The sequence below is a fragment of the Cupressus sempervirens genome, chromosome 5 (genome assembly GCF_028749045.1).
Source record: "Cupressus sempervirens isolate cs-2001-9-10 chromosome 5, ASM2874904v1, whole genome shotgun sequence".
NCBI classification, from domain to species: Eukaryota; Viridiplantae; Streptophyta; class Pinopsida; order Cupressales; family Cupressaceae; genus Cupressus; species Cupressus sempervirens.
Window position 1 is genome coordinate 1,008,598,038 of NC_143122.1, and position 19,284 is coordinate 1,008,617,321.

The 19,284-nt window shown below is 33.6% G+C and overlaps 1 protein-coding gene across 1 annotated transcript in view; it reads right to left on the bottom strand.

Moving 5' to 3' along the window:
- LOC149559349 (uncharacterized) overlaps positions 1–19,284 on the bottom strand; it is a 125,116-nt gene that overhangs the window by 50,564 nt on the left and 55,268 nt on the right. The gene's annotated exons all lie outside the window — the stretch shown is intronic.

Below are 19,284 nucleotides of genomic sequence, written 5' to 3' on the forward strand. Positions count from 1 at the left end.
CTTAAAGCATCTTGGGTTTCAAAGATATTTAATATGATTCTTTGAATAATGATGCTCAAGTTAAGCTTGAAGGCACAATGATCGATATGATGATCAAGTTCAACCGCACACCCCTGGAATTAGGAATTGGTTATCCAGTGGGATTGTACAAAAGAGTGGATGCTAAGTGGAAATGGCCATTATGCATTGAGAAGAAAATAAGAGAAACAACATTGGCGCAAGTAATGCCAGATTTAGGGAGGACACACATGTCTATAGCCCTTAAAGATTTTGTTAAGAAGTTTATGCCAAGGGATAAGACATACAAAGTTTTGAAGAATAAAGCTCATAAAGTTGAGCAGGACAACATTAGAGAATGGAAAGAAGCATTTGGAGTGTTTACTCCATCTCTGGAGGTGAGGGAAGGTTGAGATGCTATTGAATTCAAAGATGAATACAAGCAAGAAATAGTCAAGCTGATAGGGGAGATCCAACAACTTGTCAGTGAGTATGAATAGAAAGACTCTGTAACAATTGAAGATGACACTAACACCCCTCCACCTAATCCAAACATACTGATAAAAGAAGAGATTCAAAGTTTAAAGATAGACTCAAGAAAACTCTGTAATAACCCAATTTTTCTACAAATAGTTGAATATCCAAAGCTTGAGGTAAAGAAGACTGATGATGTTAATGTCACATTAGTTGTAGAGGACCCAAGTACCGAGCAACTTGGTAAGCCATTAATTGTATATATGCCACCAACTTATATTCCAATTTTGAAAAAGATTGCAAACTTTGAGAAAGATTCTTGCATTCAATCGATAGAAGATGGAATAAAACAAAAAGGGCAAGATGCTCAAGCTCTTATTCAACTATCGAGTGCAAAGGCTAGAGAAAAAACACAAGTGATACCTATACAACAGGTGATATCTACACCAGTGCTGCAACCAAAGGTGAGATTAAGTGAAAAGGCGAAGCAATTGCAACTACCATTGCTAAGTGATACACCATCTAGATATTAGGATATGACTCATGCGGATGAGGAAGATTATGAGTTAGTGAAACTTAATGAGGTAATTACATTAAGTACATATGATTTGAATAATCTTACGCTAGAGAAAATGCAAGAATTGCAAATCTTGTTGAGCCATAAGGGAAAAAAAGAATAGCTATGAAGGGAGCAAGAGAGAAGTTAGGTACTTCATACTATAAAAGATATTTTTAGTGCAAAGGCTAGAGAATGAACACAAGTGGCACCTATACAACAAGTGTTATCTACACCAGTGTTGTAGCCAAAGGTGAGATCAAGTGAAAAGGAGAAGCAATTGCAACTATCACTACCAAGTGATACACCATCCAGATCTTAGGATGTGACTCATGTAGATGAGGAAGATTATGAGTTAGTGAAACTTAATGAGGTAATTACATTAAGTACATATGATTTGAATAATCTCACGCTAGAGAAAATGCAAGAATTGCAAATCTTGTTGAGCCATAAGGAAAAAAAGAATAGCTACAAAGGGAGCAGAAGAGAAGACGGGTACTTCATACTATAAAAGATATTTTTACAAATGCATTTGGAATCACAGATGTGAACGATCAGTATACAATTTTGGATCAACTAGTGTATGTAGTTGACCGAATTTAGGTAGATGACATAGAGACAAATGTGAAACTTAATGAGGTAATGATGTTAATGTCACATTAGTTGTAGAGGATCCGAGTGTTGAGAAACTTGGTAAGGTGTTAATTGTTTATACGCCACCAACTTATATTCCAATTTTGCAAAAGATTTCAAACATTGAGAAAGGTTCTTGCATTCAATCGGCAGAAGATGAAATAAAACAAAAAGAGCAAGAGGCTCTAGCTCTTATTCAACTATTGAGTGCAAAGGCTAGAGAACAAACATAAGTGATACCTATACAATAGGTGATATCCACACCAGTGCTGCAGCCAAAGGTGAGATCAAGTGAAAAGGAGAAGTAATTGCAACTATCACTACCAAGTGATACACCATCCAGATCTTAGGATGTGACTCATGCAAATGAGGAAGATTATGAATTAGTGAAACTTAATGAGGTAATTACATTAAGTACATATGATTTGAATAATCTTACACTAGAGAAAATGAAAGAATTGCAAATCTTGTTGAGCCGTAACGAAAAAAAGAATTGTTATGAAGGGAGCAAAAGAGAAGACAGGTACTTTATACTATAAAAGATATTTTCACAAATGCATTTGGAATTACAGATGTGAACAATCAATATACAATTTTGGATCAACTAGTGTATGTAGTTGACCGAATTCAAGTAGATGACATAGAGACAAATGTGAAACTTAATGAGGTAATTACATTAAGTACATATGATTTGAATAATCTTACGTTAGAGAAAATGCAAGGGGGGAGGATGTAAGACCCCTTCCCCAATACCATATTATAAACTTGAAGTCAAGAGGATTGATGATGTTAATGTCACATCAGTTGTAGAGGATCCAAGTGCCGAACAACTTGGTAAGGCATTAATTGTATATATGCCACCAAATTATATTCCAATTTTGCAAAAGATTGTAAACTTTGAGAAAGATTATTGCATTCAATCGGTAGAAGATGAAATAAAACAAAAAGAGCAAGAGGCTCAAGCTCTTATTCAACTGTCAAGTGCAAAGGCTAGAGAATGAACACAAGTGATACTTATATAACAGGTGATATCTACACCAGTTTTGCAACCTAAGGTGAGATCAAGTGAAAGGGAGAAGCAATTGCTACTATCATTGCCAAGTGATACACCATCCAAATCTTAGGATGTGACTCATGCAGATGAGGAAGATTATGAGTTAGTGAAACTTAATGAGGTAATTACATTAAGTACATATGATTTGAATAATCTTACACTAGAGAAAATGCAAGAATTGCAAATCTTGTTGAGCCGTAAGGAAAAAAGAATAGCTATGAAGAGAGCAGAAGAGAAGACAAGTACTTCATACTATAAAAGATATTTTAACAAATGCATTTAGAATTATAGATGTGAACAATCAGTATACAATTTTGGATCAGCTAGTGTATGTAGTTGACTGAATTTAGGTAGATGACATAGAGACAAATGTGAAGTTATTACAATGTTCTAAGAGAACAATGGAGCATATAGTGTTACAAAAGGTTTCACAGGAACTTGTATAGAGACAAGTCAAGCTTTCTACATATATTACACAGTTGGAAACAATTTCAAAGACCATCAATTCTTTATATTTAAAATTGTGTGATATATATTTCTTTACAATAGATACTACACTCTCATTAGAGCTATTGAATGTGGATATAAGAGCTAATGTTATTACATTGGGCAAGAACACAAGTTCAAGCTCATCCTCTTATTGTGACCTAACATTCAATCAAAAGAGGTTAGATGAGCTCATGAATAAATATATAGAGATAAGGCACAAGTTGGCATTGATTCAACGTTACTCATTGTTGCATATAGAGATAATTTAGAAGGTAATATTTGTGGTTAGAGATATTTTGAAGAAAGAGACACATGTTTCCAATCTTATAGGATTCATTGATCTAGTTGTTGAGCTAGAAATTTAATTTCAAATTTTGGAACAAGTACATGAGACATGGAACAAAGGCAATGCAAATACTGTGGCAAGTCATTAATAATTCTTTGATAAGTATCAGCTAACCCAAACAGCTCCAAGTTCCATCAATGAAAAAAATAAGGGGGAAATGGAGATGATATGTGAGGATATGAGAGAACAAGACAAGGAGAGTCAATTTGCAGATCAAAGATCAGATATTAGATTTTATAGGATCACATTATGGTCTCAGGGGGAGTATACATTTTTTTGAATGAAATGATTTCATGAAAAAGAGTTTTTGCCACTAATGTCAAAGGGTGAAATTGTTGATCTCTAAGACTATGTTACCAATTAGTGTCCAAACAATTAGTCATTTACTAGGAAAGATTAAAAGGTCATAACTATGATTGAGTTATCTAGTAAAGGTTGAGCATACAACACTTATACCGAGCATAATAGTCATTGTCAAGCATTCAGTAGAGACTAAATAGAGGTATGAACCAAGAAATATAATGAAGAATGACTATAGTGATAAGTTATCAAGAGCCGAGAAAAAAATTATATAGAAGCTGAGTAACAACATAGAGGTGTATGCATGACCAAGCATTAGAGCATTCAAGTGCCGAGTAGTTCAGTTTTGATATGAGAGTTTGTAATGGCACAAACTCATATGTATACCATTTGGGCTGAATTTTCTATGATATTTAATATTTGAAGAGCCAGCTAAGATGTTGATTACATGTCATTGTAGAAAGTAATGATCCCTAGGTGACTGATTCAACCAATTAGAAAAAAGGATGTAAACAACAAAAGATTGTGAAGTGTAAACTGTGGATCAAGCTCTAAAACCTTTAGAGAATGTCTATTTAAGGATGATTATAACCCTCAAATCATATGAAAGAGAAATTGTGATCATATGAAGTAGGAAAGGTCTGAGAGTAGAGAAAACAGAGATAAATCAGAGCAATGCAGGACTGAACAAAGTTACCAGATTAGGAGAATCAAATCAGTGATACAACAAGAAGGAGACCCAATATCAGCTTGCATAGCATACTGAGGGTTAGGTGTTGAATAAGTTATTGTTAATTGAGACAAGGTAAATCTCTTAACAAAGTGGTCCTAACAGGCCTATGTAAATCTCCTAACAAATTCCTGACTTCATTGTGAGTGTAAAATCCTTTAATAAGGTGAGACCTAATAGTCTCTTAATATTATAATAGGAAAAATCTCTCATAATGTATATCATATTTATGATCAAACATTGTAACCCTAACAGGTTAACTTTATTGTTGCAATAATGAAGATTTGTGGGTTTCATCCCCACCCAAGTTTTACCTTTATCTTGAAGTGTTTTTGGGTTACCAAGTCAATGTGTTATGTGTTGAACTATTTATGGGTGTGATATATTTCATTTATGTTACAACATTTTAGTTTTAATGGTAGATTTGTGAGATGAATTAGGTGTGAATTTATATATTGGTTTTGAAGCTAAAAGTTTAAGATCTTGATTCACCCCCCACCCCCCCCCTCTCAGTATCTTGTTTCCCATATACTTATTCCAACAAGATGTTCTAGTGAAAGTGATGCAATCATTACAAACCTACTGGAAAAGAATAATACTCTAAATGAAGAAGCCAAAGGGCTGAAAATAGAACATGGAATTCACTCAGTAAGGCTATGTGAAGTGACTAAAAAAAGGAAGAAAGTTGAAGAAGACAAAGGTATGGGTGAAGAAGACAAAAGAAAAATGGTTATAAGACTTGAAGAAAGGTCATTTGATGTACAAAATCTTACAAGCACTCAAATAGATATGACGAATCAATTGATACTTGCAAATCAAGAACTAAAAAGGAAAGACACGGGGATAGAAAATCTAAGATCACAAAGTGATCAATTGAGGAATGAGCTAAGATATGAAGAAGAACTTGTGGAAAGGATGAACAAGCCTAGCAAAGCAATTAGATATTTTGAAGAACTGATGAGATCACCTAGGTCATCTAGTGACACTTTTGGTTTAGAACATCCAAGCACAATTCATCTATTGAAGAAGGAGAATCATCCAAGAGTCAAGAGAAAAGAAATGCAAAGTCAAAAGGAAAACCTACCTGTTATCATTGTGGTAAACTTGGACATACAACAAACATTTGCAGAATCAAAAATGGTATGCAAAACCCTAAACCTAAGTTTACTGGTTACTATTTCAATTGCAAGAAGCAAGGTCATCAAACACATGAATGTAGATCAAAAGTCAACAATACACCTACTGCACCTAGATTTAAGGGATATTGTTATAATTGTCAAAAATATGGACATAGAGCACACAAATGTAGATCACAGTCAAAGTCTAACTGGACAACCAAGAACCAAGACAAAGTACCTAAGAAAGGTAACTCTTACAATTGAGATAACAATACATGGCATTTCATAGGCAATTAAAAGAAATGGTTGAATGGAAACATAGTTTATTTTAGTTGTCAAAAGGTTGGACATGTGAGCAAGAATTGCAGGACCTGAACACAAGCACTAAACAATGAACACGTCAAGGGAAAAGGCAAAGTGGATGTAGAAGAAAATAAGAAGGAGATGAATCAAACTTGGAAGAAAAAGGTAGAAGTTGGAACCAATGGATTAAATCAAGCTAATATTACCCAATCCTAAGGAGAAGGTGATCACACTCTCTCAAACTGATCAAGAAAGGTATGTAAGGAAATGTATATTTAATGACTTATCTTACATCAGTTCCTAACATAAATTGTGCCAAAGTTTATATCTGCATAGGACACTATGCATTAGAATAGATTTATGGAAAAGACAGTATAATGGAATCATTCACATTATTGAGTGTCGGTCATCAGTAATTTTTGTCTATATTGACTGAGCATTGCAATGTGGACCGAGCACCTAAATGACCAAACTAATTTATAGGCCAAGTTAGATGGTATTGGTTGAGCTGTATAATGGAGACCTAGTTAAAAGTTTAACAATGACCAAGACAGTTGGATTCCACCTAACTAAGTACACAACATTTATGAGATCCTTAATTTGAATGAATGAATGAAGGTATATATAAAAAATTTGAAGGCATTTTATACACCTTGCATTTAGATTTCAAGAGTCCAGAGCGATTTGGGCAAATTGTGAAGCAATTTTTAAGGCAATTGAAAGCGAGTTTGTTGTTGAAGTGTGATCAAGTATTGATCTTAAGTTGTGCTAAGTTGTTTAGAAAGCAAAATGAAAACCTTAATGTGAAAATAGAATCACCATCATCATTAGCGGCAAAGAATCAAGGAGAAGAGGTAAGCAATATTCAATTGGTGAAGAGTGACACTTGTCCTCCACCTAAATATTGTGTATTCCTAGAATTTCTATGAAAGGAGATTCAATGTGTGCGTTATCATCAATACCACCTAAAGTTATTATGATTCACGATGTATAGAGCTATTATATGTGCAAAATTGGTGAAGTGGGAGATTATGAAATTCATATAGCATATCAGAACTTGTGTGATGAAGGAGTACTTAAGGACAAATTCAAGATTGTTGAGAAGAAAGGGTTAATGTGTGCCCTAGATTTTATAAGAAATTTTAAAATTGAATGGGTTAAGGTTACACTAAGTTGAATTCATGATATGGAGTTATGGCTAGAGAATGGGTCGGTCAAGCTCATAAAGAAGATTAATCATGCTATCATAGGATACCCAACATTTGACAAAAAGAAGACCATGTGATGTCAAAGTAAAGAAGCAAGTTGTTACATCCCAAAAGTTTGACCTAATTTAAAACTTGCTCATGACTGTTGGAGTTAACGGATTATTCTTTCATGATCATGTGAAATAGGTAGTTAATTATATACAATGTATTAACTATTAATGAAGATGGTTGTTAACCATCAATTGTTATTTGATGTTACCAATTGCTTAATTTTGAAATAAAGATTAATAATTTAAAGTCTTTTGAAATGTTTATATGAAATTATTATAGAATTGTTATTATGGTGGAAGCGTTTTCATGGGTGATTGCAAGAGAAGATGAAGGGGAGGAAGCATTGCTAAACAAGATCATCGGAATGGGATGCTCGCTTAGTTTAGTCATAAAGATTACCAAGTATGACCTTAAACTTCTTTGGTAAAGACCCAACAACTTGAACACAGGATACATTTGTGGGACCCACACGAGCTATTATGAAAATAATCTAAGAAAACATAAAATAATCTAATTAAAATATAAAACATACCTCAAGGGATTTTAATTGATCTTTCATATATATATATATATATATATATATATATATATATAATGGCACCATTATATTATAATAACTTAATAAAATGATGTCACCCCATTGATAAATTTACATGAACATATGTAAATATATATTATAAAAATAAAATGAATTATAATTTTTCCAACTATTTCTTCCACCCTTTTATTTTTCCTTTCTTTTCAACCGACTTAACACTTGGCAATTTGAATTGACAAATAATCTTTTATGTTACAAAAGCCAAGAAGGCATGATTCTTTCCTCTAAGCTGAAGCCATGTATGGTAGATGAACATCCTTTAAATTACACCCGACTACCTTGTTGTGACATGGTACATTCAGTAATAACATTTCAACTTTCCACCCGATTGCCATACTCAAATCAGCTCCATCTGTTAAACCCGACTCCTTCCTCATTCTATTATATAATTTCCATGCTCTTAGTTCTGGTTTCATAAACCTCAAACCTATGTCAACTCAGAACCTTTTGCAAATATAATTGTTGACGTCTTTGTACATGTTGCCGTACATATTTCTTTCTTCTGAAGTTGAAGTTGCCTTTATACTCTGAGAGATTGATTGAAGAAGGGAAGATATCTAGTGTCCAACAAAGCTCAACCAACTTCAGATAATATACCAAGTCATGTGAATGATCAGTCTTTCCATGTTGCTAAATATATTTCTTTCATAATCAGTAAAGCTTTCCAATTCCATAACAATAGTTTGCAAATTATATTTGATCTTGAATAATCATAGGAAAAAGTTGTTATGAATCATAGTAAAGTACCAAGTCATGGAATCATAAAATATTTAGCCAATGGAAGTTAAAATATAGAGAGTTTTTGTAAGTCTTTAATCACAGAATATGAAATGCTGAAAGCAACCATTTACCATAAATTAATAGAGCTGATTGCTCTAAGAATCTAAAACACCTAGGACTCACTGGCTGTTTAGCGATGGAAAAGGTGAAGAGGTGAGATGAAATCCCACAAGGATAAAGAGAATAAAATCAAACTTGATATTTTTAAAAATAAAATAAATAAATCTTACTTAATAGCTCATGCTCATCCCTATAATGAAATCGAGCGGTGGTGATCAGGTCATTGAGCCCATCAAAAATTATTGGCCTAGGTAGTTTATATGCATGTTTGCCATCTAATGATCACTTGATGTCAGCGGTGCCAATTATGCAAGCATGTCCATTTAATAACTGTGCATACATTCTAAACATCAGAATGCTCAGGTGGCTAGACTAAGAACATCCCAAATCCGATCTCAAAGTAGGGAGAGCCTTTCTAATTTAATGGATTGTGTGGGGATAAGTATGGTCCGAGGTTGGGAGGTTATACCTATGCTAATGCTTCTCCTCTCACCAAGTCAAGGCTTGCACAATCAGGTAAAGATCCTCCAATTGATACTTGTATGTTTCTTTCCTTCTTTTCTTGATAAGCATCTACTTTACTTGTATGTAGAAAGGATAGTTCAATTATTATCAAATGATCATTAATCTAGTTACTTTTAGTTGATCATAAATACAGTTATTTTTAATTGATTGTTAATCTAGTTATTTCAATTAATCATAAAGACATTTATTTTCAGTTGATTGTTAAATTAGTTATTTCAGTTGATCATGAATATATTTATGTTTAGTTAATCGTTAATCTAGTTATTTCAGATGATCACAGATATAGTTATCTTTAGTTAATCGTTAAACTAGTTATTTTTAGATGAACATTGATATGGTTATGGTTATTTTAGTTAATTGTTAAAAACAGTTAATGTCATTTGAAAAGGATTTCAGTTGTATATTTAAGAATGTTGGAAATTCTTTGTTTAAATCATCTTTGGCTTTTATATGAAAAATCATTTGTTACACAAGCTAATCAAACACCAAGGCTGAGTGGAATGGATGTGGCATGTCTATTTCACCCATCATTGATCCATTGATTGAATTTGTAGTGAGAGTAATAACACAAATTTTATCAATCAAGCCTACTGATCAATGTATCGTGTATGGTGGTAGATTGGGCTTGGAAGATTGCAATGAAAGATCATGACTATGATCTTGTCAAGCTTCAATGCTTTCAACTGGTAGAGAACCTAGTATCAATCAGAAAAGCAAAGAATTCTATATGTAAGTTTGGATAATTGATCATGTGTATTTTCTTTTATTCTCAGAGTTACTTTCCTATTATTAGAAATATTGTATGGGAACAAGGCAAACCTACTACAAGGCAGATAAGTGAGTATATTGCCAATTTGGGAGAGAATTTTGAGAATGTATTAGATGGATATTTTGATGAGTTCAAACAGAAAATGAGGAAAAGAACAAGGATTTTTGCATCCTCAGTTGAAAAGTACTACAGTGATGTGTGTTTTGTAGTTGACACTAACTACACATATGTACAAGATGTATTAGATGGATATTTTGACGAGTTCAAATAGAAAATGAGGAAAAGAACAAGGATTCCCACATCCTTAGTTGAAAAGTACTACACTGATGTGTGTTTTCTAGTTGATACTGACTACACATATGTACAGGAAGTTAAGTCGAGGATAGCCTAGCTTAAACCTTTTGGATATGAAATTGATATTAATGATGTGAGTGCAGCAATTACTACACTACTTACTAAAGTAGTTGATGCAAAGGCCAAGCCCTTTGGCAAATATGAAGAAGAAACAGAAAGAATAACTGTGGATATTAAGATTTCTTCTACTAAAAAGAAGAGAAAGAAAATGATTGAAGACCTAGAAGGGAAGCTAGGAAGACAAACTAAAGGCGGAGGACATTTAATGATTACACAAGGTCTTGGAGAGGACTAAGATAGTGAAGGTGATGTAGAGGAAGAGGAAGAAAGTGAAGAGAAACAAGGTAAAGCCCTATCACTTGTCACCTCACAAGAAAAGAAGGATAAAATAATCAAAATCATTGAGCGAAGGTGAGGAATAATGTAAAGAAGGTAACATCGAAGCCCCTCTCTTCTCCTGTACCACTAAGATTGAGAACTAGGGCAACAACAACAAATAGCACCGAGCCACCATTGAAGAGGCAAAAGGAAACATCTGGATCGTTGATCTTATTCTAAAAGACTCTACAAATGTCTTTAAAAGGGTAGATCCAAACCCTATTTGTAATATGGAAAGAGAAAGGAAGCAAAGTATTATGCAAAGGAGTTAGGTTTTAAAGGTTGCAACCGAGAGTTGTGAGGCAACAAAGTTAGCGACCTAGTGAAGCAATGGAGGACAAATTAAAGATAAATCAAATAAAAGAGCAGGCCACTGATTGCAAATACAAGACATGTAATGAAAATTGTAAGTGCAGACTAAAGGATTAGGTACTAAATCAATTTTGGTAGATTGAGTCAGGGTAAATCTCTTAACGTAGTGGTTCTAACAGATCTATGTAAATCTCTTAACAAAGTGTTTCTAACAGTTCTATGTAAATCTCTTAATAGATTCCTTACTTCATTCTAAGTGTTAAATCATTTAATCAAGGTAGACTTAACAGTATTTATAAAGCTTCTAACAGGGCAGATCCCTCATAGGGTAGATCATCAGAAGTGATCAAACTTGTAGTCCTAATAGGCTAACTTTGTTACTGCAGCAGTGAAAATTTGTGGGTGTCATCCCCACCCTAGTTTTACATTTGCCTTGGAGGGTTTTTGGGTAACCAAAATCTCTTGTGTATGTGTTTACATTTTCATGGATGTGATACTTAGATCTATTTCAGCATTTGAAGTTTTTAGTTATGTTATGCATAATCCAGATATGAGATGGATAATGTGGTGAATACAGTCACGTTGTTTTTAAGGCTAAAGTTTTTGTGATCCTAATTCACCCCCCAACTATCAGTATCTCAATTTCCCAATAAGACATCCAACAAAGTGACTATTGGGGATGATTCAGATTATCAAGTAAAGGGGATTAGAACTTGCATCATAAATTTGAAGTCAGACATATCCCTTCAACTCATTGGAGTACTATATGTACTAGGGATTAAAAGAAACTTAGTCTCTATTTTTTCTCTTGAAGACAAAGGGAATAGAGTTACCTTCATAGATAGAGAATTTTTGGCATGGCCAAAGAACTCCACCATAAAGAAAGCACAAACTATAGGAATAAGAAAAAGACGTCTTTACAAATTTTGTACTAATTCATAAGAAATATGACTCAAGTGAATTTGACACTGAAGACTAGGACATCTTCATTTTTGTGTTTTGTCTTCACTGGAAAAAATGGTAACTGGGTTGCCCAGACTAATCAATCCCATAAAGAAGCATGCAAAAGGTGTGCCCTAGGAAAGAATACAAAGGGGAATTTCCTAAACTGTATTGGTAAAACTAAAAATGTATTCAAATTAATTCATTCTAATTTATGTGGACCCATGTCTGTACCCTTAATGGGAGAATTCTTATATTATATAATCTTTGTATACGATTTCTCTAGAAAGACTTGGATATAGTTTCTTAAATGTAAAGAATCCGAGGAAATCCTTATAAGGTTCAAGGAATTCAAAGCTCTTACAAGAAACATTTTTGGGAAGAAACTCAAAGCACTGAGCACAGATATGGAAAAGAGTACACTTTCAAAAAAGTCAAAGAATTTTGTGTGAATGTTAGGAATAAGAGGGAGTTTATTGTACCTTCTAATCCACAACAAAATGGAATTTGAGAGAGAGAGAGAGAGAGAGAGAGAGAATACAAAAATTATAAATGCTACTAGAGCCATGTTGTACAATGAAATATGTTATGATAGAAGAGTATCAATCCATTGTAAAGAATGATGTGTGTGATATAGTTCCAAGCCCAAAAGGGAAATTTGTTGTCTCTTCCAAATGACCCTTCAAAATCAACAATGTTGTAGATGACAATACAGAGAAACACAAAGCTCATTTTGTTGCCATAGGTTTCTCACATAAAGAGGGTATTGACTATTAAAATACTGTGTACTTGTTACATGTTACATCTCAAACAATGCAGTAATAGATCTTGTGGCATCTGAAGGCTAGAAGATCCATCAAGTGGATGTGAAGACAACTTTCTTGAATGGGACAATTGAAGAATTTTTTTTTGAGAAACCAGAAGGCTTTGTAATACGTAATGTTGAATCACATGTGTGCAAATTAAAGAAGGCTTTATATGGACTTAAACATGTCCCTAGAACATGGTATGAGAGGATTGATTGCTACCTTGTAGGACTAGGATTTTTCAAGAATGGTGCAGATCCAAACCTCTATTTTAAGGTAATTAATGGTGATATGCTAATACTTATCTTATATGTTGATGACCAGCTAATCATAAGAGAAGATTTCCTAATCTCTCAATATAAGGACCTAGCTTCAAATTTTGACATGAAGGACATGGGCATTTTACATTACTTCCTTGGATTGGAAGTGTGGTAGGAAATAAATTGCATCATTCTTAATCAAGGAAAGTATACCATTGACATTCTAAAAAGGTTTGGAATGTTAGACTGTAGACCCATGTCTACACCTATCGAAATCAATTTGCCATTTGAAGGAAACAATAGAAGAATCAAAATTTGCAAATCCCACTCTATAGATAGATAATTGGATCATTGACATATTTGGTCAACGCAAGACCAAATACATGTTATGCAATGAATGCTCTATGATGGTTTATGTGTGAAAAAAAGGAGATACATCTTGTTGTTGCAAAACATATTTTGAGATACCCTAAAGGTACAATTGGGTATGGTCTTAAATACAAAAATATTGACCTAGATCTACATGGATAATCTAATTTAGATTGGGCTGAAAGCGTTACCAATTGAAAAAGAACATCAAGTTGTTTCAATTTAGGATTGGCAATGATCTCATGGATCAACATGAAACAATCATCAATTGCATAAAGCTCTACAAAAGCCTAATACATTGCAACCTCTAAGGGAGCAAGAGAAGCAGTATGGCTCTGTAGATTGCTTGAAGGATAATTTGGTGAGCCCTTGAATCCTACAATTATTTGGTGAGTTAATCAGAATTGTATCAAGCTTTTTGTGAATCCAATGTTAAATGATAGATCAAAAGACATAGAGATTCCTTATCACTATGTGAGAGACATGGTCGCAAGGAATGTGATTTTGTTGGAGTATATTAGTTCAAGTGATCAAACAAGAGACATTCTCACCAAGCCTATATCCAAGGTAAAAGTTGAACACTCAAAACAAACTTAGTATGGTTGAAAATGTAAGTCAAATTTGAGATTGAGTCTCAAAATTATTATTGTCAGTAGTTCTAGTAGGGCAACCCATAAATTTTGGTCAGATGTGGGGATCGAGTCTTCTAATGCATGATTGCCCCTTCTTTGCCACCCACAAATTAATTTATCCTCTACTATATCTTCCAACCCACAATTGAATCAACTCAACTACTAGTATAGGGGGGTCTCAATCCAGAATATAATCAATACACACTTGTCATCCATTATATATGATTACTAGTAGTAGTGGGATTCCCACTCGCAACCATTGCCTATGTGGGTGATGCCTATACCAAAGTTTCCCATGTCTTTGCACTTGAATTTTGGGACCCTTCCAGCAAAACCCTAACAATTATGTTGTAGGGGCTTGCACAATATTTGGAATGATCACAATCTCTTTGGCTTGCTACTACAATCTTTGTCTATTCCACTATCCCTATCAATGCCTATGCCATCTATCAAGGTAAACAAGCTTAAAAAGGAAGGTCTTCTAGCACCATGCGATAATTTATTTGGGGCCCACGTCATCTATAGAATGGTAGGGGGTACCCTTCGCCTCTGAGGGTTACCACACCATGTTTTTGTTGTATGGAGGGTAGTTAGTTTTTAGTATCGTGAACAATTTAGAACTTTTTAATAGAGGTGAGTGAGATGGGGGCAAAAGCATCTGCTTCTTGATTGATTGAATCAATGCACCAAGCAATAAAATTCTCTCATTTCCTTGGTTCAAAACAATTAGCTAGTGGACAGGGATATAGAATGCGACAAGGCTTATATAAAATATTTATAATTTGTAAACTCTTTTGTCATCATGTGTGTGACTCCATGAATTTATGGGCCCCTGTGGACATTATTGAAAGGTGACAATCTTTTAGACAATGAACACTTGTATTTGACATTATAAGGTGACAACTTTACAATGATTTGTTTCACTATTGTGATGGATATCACGTGACTTGATATCCATGGATATACAATGACATGATAGTTAGTATCTCTTCAACATTCTAATAGATATCATGAGACTTGATATCATCTAGAGACAATTATGATCCTTAAGAGATAATGGTAGTGGATAATGTATTCATGGATATACAATGATTCATTATGGTAGACATCATGAGACTTGATGTCATTACACGTACCATAATATGGATATTTGTGTTACGAAGAATGTCACATGACTTCATATTTGTAAACATACCATATCTTTTGATATCATGAGTAAGGTGATATAGTTGTATACTTGTTAAACTTGTATCTTCCATAGCTAAGAGGGAGTGTTGAAAAATGATAGCTTCAGTTAGACATATGAATGATATTAATCAATAATATGATATAAATATATATGTATGTATATATATAATATATATTGTGTATATCGATACACACACATATCTAAATTCTTGGAATTATATCATCGTATTGATGTAATATTTGAAATTGGCTATCATTCATACACCAAATCAAAATATCATATATAAGCGGTTCCAAGTATAATGGCGATGTGCATTTAATCTTATAGATTATTATTTCATGTTCCACATATAATTCCAATCAAGCCATGATTAGTAGTGCAGAGATTCCAATCAAATTGAGTCTAATATCATTACTTGTGTAGATCATTGATTATGGTATCAACACACAGTTTGTAATTGCAAGTCAATGTGTAAACCCCAAAAGTAGTCTGGGACTAGTTTGAGAAGTGAAATGACACTAATCCAAAAGGCATGTCCCTTCCAATCAAAATAACATATACTTATATGAGATCCGATTGGACCTAGAGGAACACTGAAATCAATTAGTGAAATCCTCTTGGAGATTGATCATTCAATCATATTTAGATTTGTTAAAACAATAAACAGAATTTAATAATATTTTTTGTCATTTCTATATTTAAAAAACATAATAATTATCCATATTTTGATTGCAACTTGCAAGATGGAAATTGCAGTCAATAAGCATATCATTCAAGGGTCGAGAAATTCAAGAGTACATAGACTGTTCAAATCTAAAGGAAAATTCATTTTCTTCAACAAAGAAGAAAACCAAAGAATTTGTTGTATATGAATAGTCCATGATCTTTCATTAGATATAAAAGAGTACCCTTAGTCTATTGTATTAGTGTACAATAATCCTCATATTTTGTAATTTTAATACATCTACTAACCAAAATATATATACAAACTAAAGATTTACCTTCATTACCTATATCCATTGTAGAATACACTGATTGACAATAAATTATCATTTATTGACTTCGCATTATCTTAGTACTTTGTACTTCAATTGTTATCATGCTAAGGCTCTCTTAGCACACTGATCGACCTTAAAGAAATCCAAATCCCTTTAGTGTATGTGATTCGATTTGACATAATGAGACTTTTCCATTTCAAAATATCTTTGAAAAATTATGATTTGAAGACACATCCACATCCCATAATTCATACTTATTTGAGTCCTCAACCCTTCGATGCCTTCTATTGACTGATTAAAATTTTTCTACTTATTTTCAATTTTTCACTTTGTCTTTGTAATGAGGTAAGCTACTTGGTTTGATTATATTGATGTGATGACACATTGCAAGACATTAGTGTTTTCGGTGTGTGAGGTTGAATCCACAATATCATTTGCACTCATTAGATTTTTTTGCGAAGAACATTTTCATCCCCCTTATAATGCAAATTATTGGTTCATTGGACCACCATTTTTAATGTCTAGAGTTATAGGCTAGGAAGAAACTTAAATGGCACTATCGACTCCAACACAAACAAAACATTAGAAACCATTCCACGGGAATGTCTCCAAAACTCGACATGTTCGAAATGATCTCGATGAGATTTAGAGATTAGGAATCCCCTTTAAAATGGGATCACAATTCCTACCAAAGGGTTCCCAAATAGTCATTATACACAATCTTAAAAGTTAGATAATCCAAAAAAAAAAAAAAAACCCATCAAACCAATACTTCAGAAGACCTACAACAAAGAAGTCTATGTAAAAGTATGACTAAAACCCGAAGGAAGAAAGCTTTGGTTATTCCTTAAGAAACAAGCCTTCCCTATGTTTACGCACATGAAAATGTTGAACATGTGGGGATGTAGATGAAATAATTCCAATTGGTCTGCAAAGAATCATGTAACCAAAGTTTAAAGTAATCATGCGAGAAATGTACGTGTATGAGCATTATTAAATACCACATGAAACAAAGATATATGCAAATATTAAATGAGATTATAACCTTGCAAGGAAAATAATGTTAGAAATCCACAACATTCCTATCAAGGTCAATTGACGAGAGAGGAGAGGGAAGGCACTATGAAAGGTTGAGGATAGAGTTCAAGCTATCCTTTGTGTCCACCCATTTGTTAACCAAGGCTAAGAAAGAGGATTGATCAGTACCACATTGGTCAAAAGCTCTATAGCATTTTTAAGTATATAATACTTGAGGATGAAAGCTATGAAGGGGTTCCAAAAGCCTAATGCCTCCTCTATCATACTTTACATTTTTTGTCAAAACATTTTGTTCAAATTCAAAACAAATAATCCGCTTCTAATCACCATCCATCCTGCTCCATTGTCTCTAAACAAAGAAAAAATGAGCCCCTTTCAATAAACTGGCCTTGATAATTGAAACAAACACAGTTGGTGCTTGCCGAGCCTTTTAAAATCATGTTCCAGTCTACATCACAATTTGTCTTTAAACAAAGAAAAATTGAGCTTCTTTGAATAAGATCACCTTGATAATTGTAAACAATATGATTGGTCCTTGTTATAGAAAGATTACTACTTTAGGATCTATCTAATTTGTAAAGCCCTACGAGTTTCCTCCATGACAATTGTTTACAAACTTTTCATACAAATGGTTACATTCAACCAAACACCAACATGCCCCCGCGACAAAACATAGGGGCAATGCGACTTAACATTGTAAGCAATATAAGTGATAATCTAGATGTTTCTACAGTTTTTGCTAGAGCTGTTTGGTTCTCACATTGGATATAAAAGTTCAAAAACCTTCATATCTCCCTAACTAACATCTTAGCACTAGGAAGCATGCTAAAATGAGGATCCCTAATCAATTGATAAAGAGCAATAGTCTTGTAGATGATGTCAATGAAGCATGCTTGAGTAATGCATATAAGACAGAGGGGAATACGTAGATGCACTATTGGAGTACATTGAAGTATAAGTTTTTAACCTAGAGCACACCAAATGGATGCGGAAGGGAGATGGAGGAGAGCTGTAGTAGATGCCTAGCCAGAGGAGAAAACAGGTAGAATAAGCATTCAAGTTGGAGCACAGATTGGAGATTGTGTAACTGCTAGGCCCAAAAGTGAAGTTGGAGGTGGCAAGAAGGATCTACTCAGGATGAACTGCAATTACAACAATATCCATTGACGATAGGGCACTAGTTAAAGCAGTGTCCTTTCAAAGATATGTATGAGATGTGGACCCTGTAAAAAAACCCTCACAATTTCAAAGATAGGGCCCCAAAAGAAAACCTGGTATTTAATTAAGATACAGTTTTATTCTACAAAGTAGCAATTTGTAAGGCTTAATCTATCACTCCATAATTGGAACCTGATGGATTAATTGCTCTTTTAATATGTGTTTGCTAAGTTACAAACAAGAAAAAGTGTAACTGGGGAACAGATATTCCCAGACAAACAAAAGATGGATAACTGGTAATAAACTGCAAAAATGTTTTTTTCCTTCATATTATAATTTTATTTTATTGTATGTAAGTTTCTGCGGAAAGCTTCACAAATAGTCAGTCACCAAAATTGCATCAATACATATTATCTAGTATTTTACACTTGAGAAAATTACAAATTGTATAAACTTGCATTTTTGCACAACTCTGATACCTTGTTCATGTCCATCCCGATCTTATTGAGTTCTCTCACGGAAGTACAGTTAAATAATTTTATTTTACAAAAAATATCAATTGCCAGGTGTCCTAATATTCACATTTATTTGTAAGTGAATCTGTTAGCTGTATTAGCATTTGTAGATTGGCTTAAAATAAAACTGGCAAGAAATCTTGCAGAACAGAGACATTAAAACAAGACCTGCAATGCAAAACGATGCCCAATTTATTAACCAAATCATGAATAATATAAAAATTAAAATGCTTTGAAGAGCCAAAAAATACACCTTATCCAACCACCAGTGACTAAGGAATAATAACCAGCCATGAATTATTGGGTAACTCGGGCATGTTTGCACCTGTATCAAAAAAAAAA